At 41.6% G+C, this 20,441-nt stretch overlaps 1 protein-coding gene across 17 annotated transcripts in view; it reads left to right on the top strand.

The window, feature by feature from the left end:
* CELF2 (CUGBP Elav-like family member 2) overlaps positions 1-20,441 on the top strand; it is a 1,015,007-nt gene that overhangs the window by 847,432 nt on the left and 147,134 nt on the right. The window lies entirely within an intron of this gene.

Here is a 20,441-nt window from a genome sequence, read left to right as displayed (position 1 = left end):
CTCCCTTGCCACTTTGGTATCTCGTTTAAGTCCTGCCTTCCTATCGAAGTCCTAGCCCTCCAGTCTTGCGCATGCACGACCTGGTTGGTTTATACTCATTACCTGGTTAACATTCTATACTTGTGTTACATCCCAGCTCCTCCCTCAGTATCCCACGATCCCTTTATCCGTCAGGAATCCGTCCAATCCCTGTTTGAATCCCTGGACCGTACTCTGCTTGATCACTTCCTCTGGTAGTGCATTCCAAGTGTCCACGACCCTCTGGGTGAAAAAAAACTTCCTTGCATTTGTTTTGAACCTATCTCCCTTCAGTTTCTCAGAATGCCCCCTTGTATTTGCTGTCCCCTTTAGTCTGAAGAATCTGTCCCTATCCACCCTCTCTATGCCCCTCATGATCTTGAAGGTCTCTATCATATCTCCCCTGAGCCTCCTTTTCTCCAGAGAGAAGAGCCCCAGCCTTTCCAGCCTCTCGGCGTATGAGCAGTGTTCCAGCCCTCTTACCATTCTCGTTGCTCTCCTTTGGACTCTCTCAAGTACCGCCATGTCCTTCTTGAGGTGTGGCGACCAATACTGAACGCAGTATTCCAGATGCGGACGCACCATCGCTCGATACAATGGCATGATGACTTCCCGTGTTCTGGTTGTTATGCCCTTCTTTATGATGCCCAGCATCCTGTTGGCTTTTTTCGAGGCTGCTGCGCACTGTGCAGATGGCTTCAGTGATGCATCCACCAACACACCCAAGTCTCTCTCGAGTCTGCTGTCTCCCAACAATACCCCCCCCCAATTTGTAGCTGAACAACGGGTTCTTTTTCCCTATATGCATGACCTTGCATTTGTCCACGTTGAAGCGCATTTGCCATTTGTTTGCCCAGTCTTCCAGCTTGTCCAGGTCCCTTTGTAGGTCCTCACACTCCTCCCTGGTCCTAACTCTGCCGCACAGTTTGGTATCGTCTGCGAATTTTATAACCTCACACTTTGCCTCCTTTTCCAGGTCATTTATGAATATGTTAAAAAGCAACGGCCCCAGCACCGATCCCTGTGGCACACCGCTCGTGACTCCCCGCCAGTCAGAAAATTGACCCTTTACTCCAACCCTCTGCAGTCTACCCGACAACCAGTGTTTGATCCATCTGTGCACATCCCCTCCCACCCCGTGGTTCCACAGCTTCTTAAGTAGCCTTTCATGTGGCACCTTGTCGAAAGCCTTCTGAAAATCGAGGTAAATGATGTCTATGGGCTCCCCATTGTCCACCCGACTGCTTATTCCCTCAAAGAAGTACAGAAGGTTCGTTAGGCACGACCTTCCCTTGCAGAATCCATGCTGGCTTGTTCTCAGTAGGCCATTCCTCTCGATGTGCTCGCAAATGGCGTCCTTGATCATAGCTTCCACCATCTTCCCTATAATTGAAGTTAGGCTCACCGGCCTGTAGTTCCCGGGGTCACCCCTCGATCCCTTCTTGAAGATGGGTGTGACATTTGCCAATTTCCAGTCCTCTGGTACCTCACCAGTTTTCAAGGATAGGTTGCAAACATGCTGGATTGTGCCCGCTATTTCCTGTCTTAGTTCCTTCAGAAACCTTGGGTGGATCCCGTCCGGGCCCGGTGATTTGCCACATTTTAACCTGTCTATCTGTTTGAGGGCATCCTCCTTACTTACCTCTATGTGCTCTAGTTTCTCAGCCTGTTCCCCACTCATGAGCTCCTCCGAGTCCGGTATATTAGATGTGATACATTGACGTGACAAATAAAATAACATAAAAATCTATTTCTAGACCGCATAACCAAAAAGTTCTATGTGGTTTACAAAGCATTAAATAATCATTGGCATCAGGAAATAAAATTGAGAGAAAAAAATTAGGTAATCGGCAATATCAGAATAAAGTAAAATAGTGGATGGCATTGAAATGTTAGTTGCTCAGAAATTTGGAAAACAAATAAGTTTTCAATTGTCTTCTAAAATGTAAATAGGAGAGTGAAGTTAATAACAAGTTCTTAAAATCCCTGTCCCAAGTTGCTGCTTGATACGAAAGTGCACGTACATGATGTCTTTTAAATTTGCAACCCCCGACAGGCGGAAAGATGTAGAGAGCATGTGACCTTTGTAAGCCGCGTGTAAAAGACCCAGAATACTGGCACTGTGTGTAGAAGTTAAATGAGTTGCTCAGACATCCGAAGTTGTACCCAGTTTTGTGTATGTATTTGCATGCACAAACCCTGCCCTCCACACACTACGTACAGCAGAGCATGCATGCTGTATTCCACTATAATGCACACAAATTCAAAACAAAAAAATAAAAACTCACCATTTGCACAAGTACTAACTGAAGTGGGAGGGAGGGAGGGAGGAAGGAAGGAGCTATGGCATCAGACTAGTATGTTTATCTCTAAAAGGGCTTTACTTTGCAGATTGAATTAAAGAAACTTAAACTGTCCTTAGAATTAAACAAAACACTTGTCGGAGAGATTAACCTCCTGTGGTTTAGAAATCTTATGTGCTATGACATTTTTAAAAGGGAAACCAGTTTCTCTGGGACTTAAAAGAGCCGCGAGTGCTTTCTTCCGTGGAAGAGGTGCAACAAAAGTGTCCTAGTTAAGGGGTCCCCAGATTAGGTATTGAAGGGTATAAAATGGAGAGATGTTTGGAAGTTGAAAATGTTACAGATGAGGCAGTTTGTCATTCATATTATAACTGATGGTGTTTTGCACAGCTGTTTAATAGACTGCGGAGGGGAGGTGGTATGGGAAAAATTAATGTCTCTAAGTCATTCTTGTAAACAAGGTATTAGATTAATCCCAGCATTAATTTCCTGGTCTCTCTGGAGTTTGTAAAAGGTTCAGTTGCCAAAAAAAAAAAATATTGTAAATGATGATAAGGAGGTATTTAATCATAGCCCAAACCACTAAAATTGTTTCCCATTTTTAGTCATGCCTTGCTCCCACTGTTGTATGATGTTCAACAAGTCTGGCCAGACTATTCTTCAATCAAAGCAACTTCAAAAACCTTGTTTTTTGGCTTGCTACTAAATCTACTTGACTACTGCAATGTCTTATGTTGTGGAATCAAATAATCCTCTTTTCACTACCTCCAAATATGTACATTTGTTGCTGGTTCATGCTGTTTTAATTGCTTCTCTTTTTAATTAATCTTCACTGGCTTCCAGTGACCCAGAAGATCCATTATAAAGTCTTACTGTCCATCCATCCAGCCTTTTTTCCTGTTTATTCTTATTATCTTTCAGATCTCTGGGTTCCCTATAATAAAGGCCAGCCTTCTTGGTCTTGCATTGCCAAATCCATCTGAAGGTTACTTGACATATTGCCTTTTTTCTTTTGTTAACTTTGTTCTTGCAGTCAGGAATTCGCTGAGGTTAATTGATGACAATTCAAAACTGAAGACATAGCTTAGGGGGAGGGGTCTTTTTTTCTGTTTGGTTTTATTATTTTTATTTTGTTTTGTGTGTATTTTACGACATTTCATCTCTTGTTTTGTGACTTCTTTCCAGTTGTATGTATTGTATTTTCAAAGTGTGAGCAGCTTCATTGTGTTTTGGCTCGAGAGATGGTACAGTATAGCAAAACTAAAGGCTCCTTTTATCAAGGTGCGCGTCAGACATTTCATCACGCGCTAACTCCCGCGGCAAGCCAAAAACCTAACGCCTCGTCAATGGAGGCGTTAGCGACTAGCGCGGCAGGCGGTTGAACGTGCAGTATTCCGCCTGTTAACCGCCTACCCCACCTTGATAAAAGGAGCCCTAAGTGCTCCTTTTATTAAGCTGCGCCAGCGGTTTTAGTGCGCGCGCTAGACACTAACGCCTCCATAGATCTGGCATTAGTTTTTCCGCACTAAAAACGCTTCCACGGCTTAGTAAAAGGAGCCCTAAGTATATCCCTGAGTTTTGGGAATCTCACAGGTTCAAAAGTAAGGAAACCTCTGATGAGGATGGATGAAAAAAAGTTCTAGTCTGAAAAGGTAAAAACCCGCAAAGAGACTCTTCGAAACGAACAGAGAGAAGAAAACTGGATAATTACAATTAGGGGAGTCGTTGCTATTTATGCCTTAAGGAAGCACATTAAGATCTTGCTGTGTAAACAGGCATTTGATTTGTGGGTTTATGATTTTTTTAAATTTGTATTATACAGATCAAAGTTTCAAACAAAAGCCTGTTGACGTATGTCATTACTGTGTAGAAATAAAAATTCATCCTACGTAGAAATTTAATTAAGTACAGTTTTTATGTTGTATGGTTTGTCTTGTTCTCTGTAAATATTGATGTTTGATTGTAACTCACCTAGGACCATATTTGATGGGCAGGCTTTTAAGTTGTTTAAATGAAATGAATTTCAGATAAGGCCTCGAATATTGCACTGGATACAGAACACGCCAGGCCTGGCTGTCTCTTATCTTCCATCACTTGGTTTCCATGAATTTATGCTATGGCTAGACAGATTGCTCAGCCATTACTGAATCTGGGTCAAGATACTGTGAATAAGTGTCTCATAATTCAACTAAGATTCTATCTGTAGTATCTATATTATGCTCTGGAATAGCTTTCCAAAGTGTTGCAAAAGCAGAAATCATGAGTGCAGACGTCTTGGGATCAGCGCAGAGAAGGGGGAAAAGGAAACGATAGATCACCCGGGCTGTGTGGCATAGTATAAAGAAGGATAGAGATAGTGTCACATAAGGATAAAAACTTATACTGGTAAACTGTATACTATGTATATTGGTATTAGATCCCTAGTATGTGTCAAATAGGATAAATCCAGTGCAAACTGTATATTATCTATGTTTAACCTGTAACCCATTCTGAGCTCTTTGGGGAAAATGGAATAGAAAATGAATTAAATCAATACAATAGATATATGGACTATACAGGTTTATGGTCCTTATCTGATGTCACCTTCTGTTTTATTGCAGTGGCTTAGTTTCCTGCACAGGATCTCTTCATGTTTCTGGCCTATTGATTTAGTCTGGATCTGCTTGATGAATTTCTAATGCCATCCAAACATTGAGTTGACCCAATTTGGTTAGACTTTTCTCTCTCATGAGGACAGAGAACCATAAGCAAGACAGCTGCTGAATAATTAAAGTACTAGTGTTTCCAAATGACTACAGATTGTAATCATGCACTTTGAGGGACGGGTGAGTTATGCATGTGGCACTGGCAGCTGATTTCCATGTACATAGAGTTAGGTAGAAAAACATCTATTTCTTCCTAAGGACTTAAGTACCTCTTTTGTTGTTACTGTCATTTAACATTTCTCTAGTGTTACTAGTTGTACATAGTGCTGTTTAGATACACAAACTATAAGAAGCAGAGACTTGGGATAGGCACGTGGGATCTCAGAGCGAAAATGAGATAATGGTTGCTGGGGATGGGCAGACTGGATGGGCTATTTGGCCTATAACCATAAAGCTCTCTGACCTCACAATGCAAGTGTTAAGACATGGGGGAAGCCACTGCTTGACCCGGATCGGTAGCATGGAATGTTGGTACTCTGGAGGATTCCGGAATCTTGCTACTCTTTGGGGATTCTGCATGGAATGTTTTGGCCAGGTACTATTGACCTGGATTGTCCACCGGGCTTGATGGACCATTGGTCTGAGTCTGACCCAGTAAGGCTATTCTGTTCTTAATATGATACATGCTTGCTTTTCTAGTACATTCTCTCACTCGCACAATACTGACTTATTCTCTTGTTACTGTTTTGTTTATAAACACTTGTTGCATATTATTTAATGTTATTCTGTATTGTGAGCTAGAGAATGACACGAGGAAAAAATTTGTCCCCGTCCCCGCCACCACAGTCCCTGCCCCCGTCCCCGCCACCACTATCCCCGCAGCATCAGTATTGCAATATTTAGCTTATTCCTTCCTTATAAATCAAAGTTCTGGCTGCTGAACTAGAGAAGGAGATGTTCAGCTGGCAGGGCTTTGTTTATACATTTTTATCAACACAACTAATATACTACTTTATCCTAAAGCAAAAAAAAAAAAAAGAAATAAATAGATAGATAGAAATTTTTTTTTTCTACCTTTGTTGTCTGGTTTCTGCTTTCCTCATCTTCTCATTCAATTCCTTCCATCCACTGTATATCTTCTCTCAGCATCTTCCATTTGTTTTGTTACTATGCCTCTCCCTTCACCCCCCCCCCTTCAATTGGTCTGGCACCCATCTTCTGGCATCTCTGTCTTCTTCCCTTCAGTGTCTTCTCCCCCATTCTGTTCCCCATTTCCTTTCAACGTCTTCTCCCCACTCTCTCTTCCCCATTTCCCTTCAGCGTCTTCTTCCCACTCTCTGTTCCCCATTTCCCTTCAGCGTCTTCTCCCCACTCTGTCTTCCCCATTTCCCTTCAGCGTCTTCTCCCCACTCTGTCTTCCCCATTTCCCTTCAGCGTTTCTCCCCACTCTGTCTTCCCCAATTCCCTTCAGCGTCTTCTCCCTACTCTCTGTTCCCCATTTCCCTTCAGTGTCTTCTCCCCACTCTCTGTCTTCCCCATTTCCCTTCAGCGTCTTCTCCCCACTCTCTGTTCCTCATTTCCCTTCAGCATCTTCTCCCCACTCTCTGTTCCCCATTTCTCTTCAGCGTCTTCTCCCCACTCTGTTTTCCTCATTTCCCTTCAGTGTCTTCTGCCCACTCTGTCTTCCCCATTTCCCTTCAGTGTCTTCTCTCCATTCTGTCTTCCCTATTTTCTTCAGTGTCTTCACCCCACCACCACCCTTCCCTCTCACAACCTCACTGCCCTTCAGCACCCCTCGCGCGGCCCGAAAATCTCCCTCCCTCCCCCTTACCTTCACGGCACGTTAGTAAAGTAAATTGCTCAAACCGGCCGAGCCTGCCTGCAGTCGCGTGTGTGTGAGCGGATGCTTCTCCTCTGACGCAACCGGAAGTTTATCAGAGAAGAAGCTTCCACCCACACACACACGACTGCAGGCAGGCTGGGCCAGCTTGAGCAAGTTACTTTACTAATGTACCACGAAGGTAAGGGGGAGGGAGGGAGATAGATTCGGCCAGTAGGTAGGAAGGAGGGAGGGGGGCCGTGCGCAATCAGTGACTGCGCACGTTCTCTCCCTTAACTGCGGGGACAAGGCCATTCACCACTCCACGGGGCGGTGGATGGCCTTATCCCCGTGCCCGCAGTAAGCACTTCCCCCACCACCATTTTGGTGGATTACCTGCAGCTAGCCACGGGTAACAGCCACCGTGTCATTGTGAGCTTCTATACCGCTACTAATGACTGGAAGGTCAATTCAGAGTGGTTTGCATGAGCTTCTGTAAAAGGTGTTACAATACTTGAGCTTCTGTGGAGGTGTTATGAATAAAACGATTAAGATTATTGAACTTAAATGTACATATATGCGTTATAGCTACTAAACAAGGAAAACAGAAATCTTACCCTATCAAAGAAGGTCTGTCGATCCAGGTTCCTCTTAACTTTAACTCCTCGAACATAAAAATTGTAAACTGCTTAAAATTACTAGGGATCTCTTTTGATAGCAAATTTACCTATCATCTTCACATTAGTCACTTGTTAAATTGTTAGAACCTTCTTTAAACATTCTAATCCAGCTTATTTGATCCAAGATGGCGTCAGGCTGGACGCGCTGAGATGCCGCTCTGAAGATTTTTCTTCAAACAATTTTCAAACAATTTTCAAGCGGTTCAATTACTTACCCGATGCCTAAACGGAGGGGCCGTAGTGCCGCTGGTGCCTCGCGGCCCACGGCCACCCCCGCGGCTGGTGACATCGGGGAACTCATCAGACGGATGCAGGGTATTTTTTCGGCGTCGGAGGGAGGCCCGCAGAGGAGTAGCGGCGTCAGTGAGGCCGTGGAGATTCCTCCGGGATTGGAGACATCTTTGAGCCCCGACGTTAGGGCGCCGCCCCCGCAACCTCAGCTAAGCAGCTCTCCAAGGGGTAAGGTAACCCCGGAGGTCGGGGTCTTGTCTTCCCCTGAGGCAAGTAGTCCATCACAGAGCCTGCTGACAGGAGCTCCTATGGATATGAGCTCCTTTGAAGAAGCTGAGGGGGAATCATCTGAGAGGCGAGTTAACCTTCAGGGACAGCGTCAAGTTATTCAACTGGACGGTGAGCACTATGACATTTCTTTACCTGTAATTTCTCTGGAAAAAACCCTCAGAAGTAACTCTGGACTCACTATGGGATCTTATGGCCGGACTAGTGAAGACCATAAGTCCCAAACTTCAGTTAATTGAGGGGAAATTATCTCAACATTCTACTGAACTTAAAGAACTGAAAAAGGATATGACTGCCTCTAATTCCTCTGTTCAAAAGCTTGAACAGGACATTAAATCATCCAAACAATTACAGGAAACTTTAATGAAAGATAATATCAATCTTAGAAGAAAGATGGAGAACTTAGAAAATAACTCCAGATACAATAACTTAAGAATCATTAATTTTCCTAGGCTTCCATTGACACCTCCTAGAGAAATGTTTAAAAGATATTTTCTTGAAGTTTTGGGGGCCTCAGAAGATTCATTACCTCCTTTATCAAGAGTCTATTATTTACCTAATAAGATTAAATTACCAAAAAAGCCGTCGGATCAAGGACTATTGGATGTATCAGAGTTATTGGAAAAATCAGATAAAGAGGTTGTAGAATCGAGCACTTTGATTATAACAGTAGCTCTCTATTGATAAAGTATGGTTGTTAAGACTGTTCTTTAAAAATAGACAGAAAGAATTTATGGGTTGTAAAGTGCAGGTATTTCCTGATTTATCACGAGAGACGCAAAGGCGTCGTCGTGAATTTCTTTTGTTGAAGCCAGGTGTTATATCTTTGGGTGCTACTTTTTATTTGCGACACCCTTGTAAATGTATAGTGCATCACCGATCAGTTAAATATGTTTTCTTTGAGCCTAATCAGTTGACTTCTTTTTTAGCGCTCTCCCGATTGGAGGTAGAAAAATCATAAGCTCTATGACTATTGGTTAATCCCAGCAATCAGCCTTCCAGCTAACTTTATGAAAGAGTGTACATTAAGTTCAATTCTTCTATCTTTGTTTTATTTTATAAGAAATCTTGGATCCAAATTTGAGGACTTGAGCATTTTAGTTAATATATGATTTAATGTTATTGGAATGTTTCTTGCTTTATGTAGAATTGCTAATTTGCTTTCTGTACAAGGTATTCTTGATTATATGATTTGAAAATCAATAAATATATTTAAACATAAACATTCTAATCCATTCCTTAGTGATATCATGTATTGATTATTGCAATGCCCTATGTAAAGGCATAACTAAAAAAGAACTAAGACGCCTCCAAATCGTACACTGCAATAAAAATTATATTTAACGCCAAAAACTACAACCACATTTCCCCCCTTCTGCGCAAAGCACACTGGTTGAGCACAGGATTAGTTACAAAATTCTATTACTTACATTTAAGACACACCAAAGTAACCAACCAGATTTTATCAATAGTTTATTAATTCCCCACTGTCCATCTAAAACACTTCATTCTATGACACAAAACCTTCTTGCGGTTCCATCGCTAAAGCAAATTAGCACAATAAGATCAAATAACTTTGCAGTGACTACGCCATCACTCTGGAATTCTATTCCTAATTACATCCGTGAAGAAGTATCTCTGCTTCACTTTAAAACAAAGTTAAAAACATTTCTGTTTCAAGACGCATTCGATACCTAATTGCCCTTGTAAGGGCTAAACACGTGCTGACTGCAGATGGCAATTTCCTTCCCTTCCCTGTCGTTTTTTCCTTAATTGTTCTCTTTTTTTTAAAAAATATTATAGTTCCTCCCCTTTTCCCATTTGTTTCTGTTTGTCATTGTTTGAACCTATTATGTAGATTTTATTTGTCAAATGTATACCCAAAAAACAAGAGAAGGAAACCAACAAAGTCTGCAGTGAGTAAAGCACAAACCAAACCAAAGATAACTGCAGACAAATGTACAAAGATGCAGGCTAAATTTATTGAAATAAAATTTATGAATGCGGTTAATGTTACCACCTTGAACCAAACCAAAGGACCCGAAATGGCCCGTGTTTCGGAAAACACGCCTTCTTCAAGGTTCCCAGGTGGAAATGATATCAGATAGAACCGCAAACTAAAAACTTAGCCTGTGCATAAAATACAGCAACTTGAATAATTTCACCACTACTACGGTGGAGTTGTTCAAGTTCCTGTATTTCATGCACAGGCTAAGTTTTTAGTTGTATTACTATTAATTTGCTTTGTGTCATCTAGGGAGAGGAGAGATAGTTACCACAGGTTCAGTGGAAAAGTGTGTTCCCTACACCCCGGACTCTCATATTTGAATCTTATAAAAGATCTGGGATCACAAATAAAGGTCTCTTTGTAAATGAAGCCTTAATCATTGATGTGTTTATTGCATACAGTATTTTATTGGCTAGGTGTTGGCCTTCACAGTAAGAAACTTTAAGCCTGTCATGCACTTAACTCTTTGTAGTGCCATTTCATAGTTTATAAGTGAGACCCAAAGACACATTTGCAGATCCATTATGTGTAAGCCAAGAGGTTTCAACAGCATTATCTGGGATAGGAAGAAATTTTAATGAGGAAACCACAATGGGTTCAGGGAATGTGTTGACAAAAGCACACAAAAAAAAATCATGGTTGTAAATACTTCTCCTAAACTTGACAGGAGGTAAAAATCTATCTTAAAAATGGACGTTGCAGCAGCTAGATGCTGTGAAGATATTCTCTGGGGTCTTTGATGCATGGAAGAGCCCTGGGTAAAATTAGCGCTCAGTTGCAGTGCCAGTCTAGTCTGTGTAATCAATTGGAGCAAATTACTGCTTATAACATGATGTAGGAAAATAGAACTGTATTGGTTTCACCCTAAAGCGCAACCTGTACTGTCTCTCTGAGGAAATAACATGGTTAATTTGGCTCCGCCAAGGCACCAGCCAATGACAGGGCAGCTTTAACAATACCCGATGACATCACAATGTAAACTTGCACTTCAGAGGGAGATTTCAAAGTTACAAAACGCTAAACTTTTTTAATATCTACAATGAGTTATGTTGAAGGATTGGCATTTAGAGCAGGGGTCACAAAGTCCCTCCTTGAGTGCCGCAATCCAGTCGGGTTTTCAGGATTTCCCCAATGAATATGCATGAGATCTTTGTGCTTTCAATGCATATTCATTGGGGAAATCCTGAAAACCCGACTGGATTGCGGCCCTCCAGGAGGGACTTTGAGATCCCTGATTTAGAGCATGTCTGGAGTTTGGAGTTTCGTGTAATATGGATGTCTAAAGGCCAGTCTTCAGATGGCCAGAACACAAGTAACATAGCAAATGATGGCAGATAACCACCTGAACGGTCCATTCAGTCTGCCCATTAATTATGCCCATTAAAAATATGATTAAATTAACTTGTCGTCTCTCTGATATGTCTGTGTTATAGACTAAACTCCCCTGATATTGTCTTAGGTTCCAAATGCTGACTCCAGTCTATCCAACTATCTCGTTGTTTGCACGACATCTACCGTAAAGTCTGGCCAGTAACATCCTCCTGTTCCATATTAGTGGAGTTCCCATTGATGCCCAGCCCATCCTACAGTAAACCACCATATATGGGACACAGACTGTGCAGGTCTGTCCAATAATTTACATCCTTCGTTTTCTAATTAGAGATCCTCTATTTTTATCCCAGCACCATTTTCCTCTCGGGAGGGCATTCCAGGCACTTCCTAACATTGCTCCTGAGTCTTCCTTCCTGTAACCTCAAATTATGCCCTCTAGTTTTACCATTTTCTCTTCTCTGGAAAAGATTTGGTTCTTTATTAATATCTTTCAAGTATTTAAACATCTGTAATAAAACTTCTTAAAATAAAGGCTGTTTTCTGTTTTATGAGGTTTCAAAATTCAGCATCTCCAGTAATACAGATTTTACCCAGTTTTATTACTAAACTAAACTAAACTAAGCCTTAAGTTTATATACCGCATCATCTCCACGGAAGTGGAGCTCGACACGGTTTACAATGCTTAAAAATATAAGAAGAGAGGGGAGAGAGAGATTACAAGAGCATATGAAAAGAGGGGATGTAAGCAGGAGAAGAGATGTTATATGTTAGAGAAAAGCCAGGTTTTCAATTGTTTTCGGAACAGTTGGAGGGAGCCCAGGTTCCGCAGCGGGATAGTGAGATCGTTCCAAAGGCCCGTGATTTTGGAGAGGAGGGATCTTCCCAGTTTACCTGCGTGGAGGATGCCATGTAGAGAGGGGAAGGATAGTTTACGTCTGTGGGCTGATCTGGTGGATCTGTTTGTGGATTTTTACAATTTTTTGGCTTGACCCAGTTTCTGTTATGAAAGTAAGGTGTGGATATCATAAGCTCACACAATTACAAGCAACACCTTTCTTCATCTTGATGAGTATAATATTGGGTGACAGCTAATCTCTGGCTCCAGAAATAGCATAGTTTCGACAAAATAACCAAGATGCCAAGTTAGAGATGGGGGCTGTGAAACACGACACCCAGTTAATCCAGCAGGAAAACTAGTAGACCCTTATCCACGCTCTCGTACCCTTACGCTTAGATTACTGCAATCTACTTCTAACTGGTATCCCTCAGTGTCACCACTCCCCCTTGCAATCTCTGCTGCATGACTCATCTTCTACCAACCTCGCTATGCTCATGTCACCCCTCTCCTCAAGTCACTTCACTGGCTCCCTATCTGCCATCGCATCCAGTTCAAGATCTCATAGCTGACCTACAAGGGTGTTCATTCTGCTGCCCCTCAATATCTCTCCTCGCTTCTCTCTCCTTTTACACCTCCCAGAGAACTCCATTCCTCAGATAAGCCGCTCTTAGCGTTAACCTTTTCCTCCACTGCCAATTCCAGATTTCGTTCCTTTCATCTAACTGCCCCCCTATGCCTGGAATAAATTGCCTGAGTTTGTCCATCAAGCCCCTTCCCTTGTTTGAAAGCAGACTGAAAACCCACCTTTTTCATATAGCCTTCAATCCTTAACCCTACTCCTCTGCCCTCCAACCCAGCCAGCTGATTAACCGTTCCCCTTAACTGTATCCATGGCATCCTGTTTGTCTGTCTTGGCTGTTTAGATTATAAGCTCTTTGGAGCAGGGACTGTTTTCTTCTTCTTTGTGACTCTGTGCAGCGCTGTGTGTGTCTGGTAGCGCTATAGAAATAATTCATAGTAGTAGTAAACAGAATCCATCCTGATTAATGTCCTGTCCTTGAATTTTTTTTTTTCTCTTTAATTTTTTTTGTGTTTCTCATTTGTTTTTGTGTTTTTTTATTTTGTTTTTGTAGAAATACATTAAAATGTTGTTTAACTCTGACAGGAATATAAGCAGATAAGGACTGTTTGTCAGAGAGAGAAATCAAGAGCTTTTTTTGCACTTATTAAAGAAAGTGCTGTCAATTAGTCATAATTGTAATGTATATTTCTTTGTCTTGGGAAGCAGGAACAACCAGCAAAAAAACCCAGGAATGGCTCAGGCTGTGCCTGATAACCTGGAGCTGTATGGCAGTCTGTTGTCACACAATTAGCCATGAGAGCTGTTACATTGTGGTTGATGCCGTGACTGGGCTGTCCTAAAATTATACTAAAGCATGTTATTCATCTTTTTTTTTTTTTTAATTGATGTTTTGGTCACCAATTAAATGTCTTCCTATTCCACTTCAGTAACCAAAGCAGCGCGCCAGTGGAATCTTGCATTTTATTTTTCTGCTTTGAGCATGCCAGGAGACTGACTGAGAAGTCATTCAGTACGAGATAAAGCAAAGCAAAAAGCCCTGTGATGTCCAGCTGCAATAACGCTCTGCTCGTGTATGCAAAATATGAAATCTCTCATTTCACCAGACCATATGAGTCTAGAGGGTGGCATCCAGTCTTAAACAAGTTTCTTGCCATCCGTAATCTTTTTGAATGCACTTTTTTCTTTTGTTTTATTGCTCATGGTTGAAAATGACCAGATTATCTTAGCGTGAATAAAAAGTATTTATCTTTCATGCCTCTGCCCCTTTCATGTTCTTATTCAATGCACATCTCCTATTACCAAGTCATTTTCCCCCCAGCCTATAAATATTTCACGGCTTTAGAGTTTCTAAGATGCATTGTCACAGCTGTTGTCTCTAGGGGTCACCACTGGGTTTAATAATGAGATGTGAACCAGAAACTCTCTGAAAACCTATTTTGCGTTATAAATGGTATTTTTTATTGAATCTTGTGTTAAAGTTAATATGCTGCTTATAGCTAGGACTCAAGCTGGAATATAGGATTTCTCTTTGCCGTCTTTTTTTTTTGCTTGCCTGCCTCTTGGCTCTGTTGCTCTCTTTTGGGACCTTATTCCCAGGTTTTCTTTCTTTTTGTTCTAATTAATTTAGTACTTGTATGTGTTTCTCCAAACAGGTTAGTTTTGCACGTACTGTAACAGGAATGAAACTCGCTCCTAAGCCACCTTGTTGGTGTGAACAATGCTCTCTGCTGTATGCAGGAACTAAATCCAAATTAATAACGTGATATCAGCGAGATGCCTGCATGGGACTCGAATAGAGATCTGTTCTTCAGCTCTGCATGCTATTATTTTGATTTACCTGTATTAATGTGATATTTACATGGACGCTGCTCTCATTTTTTCACTGGTAGCTTAAAGTGACATGCAAATTTAGTAAGTGCTAGTTAAGAACATAAGAATAGCCTTACTGGGTGGTCAGGCCAATGGTCCATCTAGCCCAGTATTCCTTCTTCATGGAGGCCAATCCAAGTCATAGGTACCTGGCAAAACCCCAAATAGTAGCAGCATTCCATGCTACCGTCCCATGACTGTCTCAACAGCAGACTATGGACTTTTCCTCCAGGAACTTGCCTAAACCTTTTTTTAAAACCAGCTGCATTAACTGCTCTTACCACATCCTCAGAGAAATTAAAATCTAAGGGGCCCCTTTACTAAGTGCTAGTGTGAACTTACCACAACTTAAACCCTTTAATTGGCAGATGGTGAAACGGCCGCTTTATGTAACTTGACGTTGAACGAGAGCAACAGTGCCAAGTAAGAGGCATTTGGAGATGCAGATCACCCCGAAGAGCCTTAGAAGACGCAAGTTGCTTCTGATCAACAATGCCAAATAAAGGGTTAAAAGAGCTCATAATGGAAAATAAATAAAATTTAACTAGGTGCCTATCGCATGGCGCTCTACCCAACACCAAAGTAGGCGTGTTTAGGGGAGTGGAGAAAGACTTGGGCACCACTAGGCATGATTCTCTAAAGGACCTTTTAAACCCTGCCCTCTATTACAGGGGCCTTAGTTTTAAGTTAGGTGCTGCTAAGTGCATTTCAATAACGGGTGCCTAATTACAAAATCTGGACCCTATTGCATGTCACTTTCACACTTAGGCGCCCATTACAGAATTGCGCTTAGCAGCACCTAATTTAAAACTTAGGTGCTTGTAATGTAGGCCAGGCTTTTAAAAGCCTACATTATAGGCACCTAAACCATTTAGATAACCATGCCTAGAAGTGCCTAAGTCTTTCTCCACCCCTGCACATGCCTACTTTGGTGTTAGGCGCCATGCGATATACGCCTATCTTTTGTAGACTCGCTGCTAGGAAGATAGGCACCTGTCTCCCAATTAAATATTTTTTTTCCAATTATGAGCTTGTTTTTTCCAAAATGTTTGTCAGGTCCAGATTATCCATTGATATTCCTTATTGATTCGTAACTGCTTTTTTCTTCCTGACGGGTAGATAGTAAATCTTGGAAGTCAGAGGATAAGAAGGTTCTGAAACTTTTAAAACCTCAGATAAATATTTTTTAAACATATCAAGAGCAGGTATCGAAAATACTTTCGGAAAATTAATTAACCTGAGGTTTTGTCTTCTGACTGCATTTTCTAAGACCTCTAATTTAAAGTGTACACTCACACTATCTTTAATCCAGGATTCTCCTTGAAACTGTAGAGTTTCCAATCTCTTTGAATAATCTGTAGCAGTTATTTCTAAGTCTCTTGACTTTTTTCTTCAAAATTGTGATCTCGGAGAGTATTTCACTACATTGAGATGATATCTGATATATTTGAGATCCCAAAGAAGAGATCACTTCCCATATCGTTTCCAAATTAAAGGCATTAGTCAATTATGGAAGTAGTGGCATTAGTCAATTATGGAACTCCATGCCTTCCCATCTCCATGAAGAATCTTCTATGGACAGATCTGAATCAAATCTGAAGACCTTTCTATTCAAGGATGCGTTCGATTTATAAGCAACATTCTATCTACATCTCCAACACAAACGTAATCTTCCCGTTTCCTAATGTATTAACCTTAAATGTCTTCCCCTCCTATTCAGAATTGCAGTTCTCCCCCTCAACCCTTTGTAATCAAATGTATATGACACAAGCAAGGTCCTGTCTGTTGTCCATCCTGTAAGTCCTAATGTTTATTTTCCATTTTTTAATATTTTTATTATTGTAAACCGCTTAGAAACATGATGACAGATAATGGCCCATCCAGTCTGCCCATCTGCAACATCCACTATCTCCTCCTCTCCCTATTGGCCAAGGCTCTTAACATTTGCATCTCCTCTTCCTATTGATAAAGGCTCTTTCCACCTGCATTGTAAGATCATAGAGCTTTATGGTTATAGAAATGCTTCCATAGTTTTTCAGTGATTTTAGTTACTCTGGAATGTTAGTTGGACCAAGCTTTGTTTTATCCCAGACCTGTCATCTGTGAACATATGCGCCACAGTGACCCCTGATGCAAGCATTCCTCAGACGCCAAAACACAGTGCTGTGTCGGGTCCACAGAAACAGAGAAACATGATGGCAAATAAAAGCCAAGTGGCCCATCCAGTCTGCCCATTTGCAGTAACCATTATCTCTTCCTCTCTCTAAGAGATCCCACGTGGCTATTCCAGGCTTTCTTGAATTCGGACACAGTCTCTGTCTCCACCACCTCTACTGGGAGACTGTTCCACCCTTTCTGTAAAAAAAAGTATTTCCTTAGATTACTTCTGAGCCTTTTACCTCTTGCCCTCTCATTCCAGAACTTCCTCTTAAATGAAAGAAACTCATCTCATGTGCATTTATGCCATGTAGGTATTTAAACCTCTCTATCATATTTCTCCTCTCCCGCCTTTCCTCCAAAGTATATGTTTTGAAATCTTATAAGTCTTATGACAAATACCATCGACCATTTTAGTAGGCTCTTGGGCCTGTTCTTTTTAACATTTTTGTAAGCGATATTGCTGAAGCGCTGTTGGCTAAGATTTACCTCTTTGCAGATGATATCAAAATCTGCAATAGAGTAGACACCCCAGATGGTGTGAATAACATGAGGAAAGACCTGGCGAAGTTTGGAGAATGGTCTGAAATTTGGCAGCTAAAATTTAATGCTAAGAAATGCAAGGTCATGCATTTGGGCTGCAAAAACCCAAAGGAACAGTACAGTTTAGGGTATGAAGAACTTTTGTGCATAAAAGAGGAGGGGGACTTGGGTGTGATTGTATGCAATGATCTTAAGGTGGCAAAACAGCAAAAGCTAGAAGGATGCTAGGTTGCCTAGGGAGAGATACGGCCAATAGGAAAAAGGAGGTATTGATGCCCCTGTATAAGACTCTGGTGAGACCTCATTTAGAATATTGTATAAAATTCTGGAGACCGCACCTTCAAAAAGATATAAACAGGATGAAGTCGGTGGTCTGTGGTCTTCATCATAAGACGTATGAGGGCAGAATTAAAGATCACCTGACAAGTAGGCTACTTAAAGGGAGTTTTAAGAGCATTCAAGAAAGGAAAACATTTGAAATTAAGGTGATGAAACACTTTGAAACAAACCCAAAGAATTAACAAGGACATCAGCTTTAATAGCCGTTATCAGACAGAAGGATCCCCGACTGTAAATTTTTTCCATTGTCACCTATCCGCCCTCCCCTTCCTGTAATAACATACAAGGGCAGCCTAAGACCTAAATGAGTTTGCGCTGTGTAAAGCCAGTATTAACTGCACTGTTTCTTACTGACCTGATCAAGAGAGGGCAACTCGTTGAACGCCAGTCACAGATGTATCGAGTTAGTCCAATTAAAAGGTCTCACCTTGTTTCTACAGATTCAAGTGGACTAACAGCGCAGCTGAAAATCTCTGGCAGAAAGTAATCTCGTCTAGGAAGGGACTGTTAACTGAGAACCATGTCTGCTTCTGAGGTTAAAGAAGCTATGCTGATTATATAACAAAAAAAAAAAAGAAACAAACAAAGCACCAGATGAACAGCAGCAAACACATAAGCATAGAGTCTGAATTAGGTTTACAGATTTTATTTGCAGGACTTAGGGCCGTTGAAATAAAATTAGCAGAAGCCTCTTAATATTCAGTAGAGGAATGAATAAGAAAGAAGCAAGGGATTCTCTTTTAATATACACGTTTATTAAAATACCTAAAATGTATGTCACAAGACTCTTATGAAAGTTGTGTTACACTTAATAAATCTCAGTTCGTTCTTATCTGCTGCTATGCAGAAATACCTCAGCACCAGTGGCGTACCAAGGGGGGGGAGGTCCACCCCGGGTGCATGCCCCAAGGGGGTGCACAGCTGGCCACCCACTGGGGAATAGGCTGCCGCCGGGGAAAGGCTTCCACTGCCATCATCGGGAACAAGCTGGCCGAGTTCTCCCTTCTTTTCTTCCCTGCAGGGCCGACCAACTCTCGCCGCCCGACGTCAATTCTGACGTTGGAGAGAACGTTCTGGGCCACCCAATCGCTGCCTGGCTGACCCGGAACGTCCTCTCCGACTTTAGAATTGACTTCGGGCAGCAAAGAGTTGGTCGTCCCCGTGGGGAAGAGAAGCAGGGCGAACTCGGAGCCAGTCTGTTCCCGATGGCGGCAGTGGCAGCCTATTCCCCAGCGGCAGTGGCAGCATTTTCCCAATGGCGGTGGCATAGGGGAGGGGAGGGAGAAAGAAAGAAAGAAACGGGGGGGGACAGGGAGCCAGAAAAAAAGGGGGCAGGGTGAAACAAAGAAAAAGAAAAAATGAGGCACGGAGAGAGAGAGAGAAAGACAGACATACAGAAAGAAAGGGGGCATGAGAGAGAAAGAAAGAAGGGGGCAGGATGAAAGAAAGAAAGGGGGCATGGAGAGACAGAGACAGACATAGAGAAATAAAGGGGGCATGCAGAGAGAAAGAAAGAAAGGGGCAGGGTGAAAGAAAGAAATGGGGCATGGAGAGAGAAAGAAAGACGGGGGCAGGATGAAACAAAGAAAAAGTTGGGGGAGGGAATGAGGTCTGGAGGAGAGGAAGCATATAGGAGGCTGAAAGAAGGGAAGAAATATTGGATGCACAGTCAGAAGAATAAAGTGCAACCAGAGACTAATGAAATTACCAAACAAAGGTAGGAAAAATGATTTTATTTTCAAGTTAGTGATCAAAATGTGTCTGTTTTCAGAATTTATATATGCTGTCTATATTTTGCACTATAGCCCCCTTTTACTAAACCGCAATAGTGGTTTTTAGCGCAGGAAGCCTATGAGCGTTGAGAACAGCATGGGGCATTCAGCACAGCTCCCTGCACTAAAAACCGCTATCGCGGTTTAGTAAAAAGGGAGGGGGTATAGTTGTCTATTTTTGTATAGTTGTTACTGAGGTGACATTGCATAAAGTCATCTGCCTTGACCTCTTTGAAAACCCACGGAATATAAATGATAATTAACATTTTCTCTGCATATAGTGTGCTTTCTGTTTTAAAAATTTTATTGTTGGTATATCATTTTGACTTGGCCACGAAGGTAAGGGAGGGGGGAGGGAGGGGAGCTGCTGAAAGACATCTAGTAATCCTTGCAGGCTTGACTGTGCAGGGAATTATTTTTGTAAAATCATGGTTTGTTATATGACTGGCATTATTTAGACTTTAATTTCTATGAATGAATAGAATGAAAATGATATAAAATTACTTGCTTGTTTTTATGTGCGTGTGCTGAAGGAAAGTGGAGAGAGAGTGGGCTGAGGACGCTGAAGGGAAATGGGGAAGAGAGAGTGGGGAGAAGACGCTGATTTATAAATTGACAATTGTACAGAATATTGTTTCTTTTTATACTTTAATATAAGTTCAATATAAAACAATTCAAGGCTTTTGTGGATGGAATCAGGGGGTTTGCGGGGATGGGGACCAAGCTTACGGGGATTAGTCCAATAAAATGGTATTTTCTTATTTCTCATTATTTGTTTTATTTTTATTTGTTAATTTGTAAAGTGATGATTGTTATGTATCAGTTTTTTCAAATTTACATCTACTGTCTTTATATTTTGCACAGTATTAGAGGACATGTATTACTGTTTTTGTGGTGTTGCATTGTATGCAGAGTCTGGTTTCTTGGCAGTTCAGTTTAACTTTTGTCTACATATTTCTATTTTTAGTTTGTGATTATTCCATTGGGCGAGGATGTATCTGTCTGTGTGTATGAGA

The sequence above is a fragment of the Geotrypetes seraphini genome, chromosome 9 (genome assembly GCF_902459505.1).
Source record: "Geotrypetes seraphini chromosome 9, aGeoSer1.1, whole genome shotgun sequence".
Classification (NCBI taxonomy): domain Eukaryota; kingdom Metazoa; phylum Chordata; class Amphibia; order Gymnophiona; family Dermophiidae; genus Geotrypetes; species Geotrypetes seraphini.
Note: the sequence above shows the minus strand (reverse complement) of the source record. Positions and strands in the feature narration are given on the sequence as shown.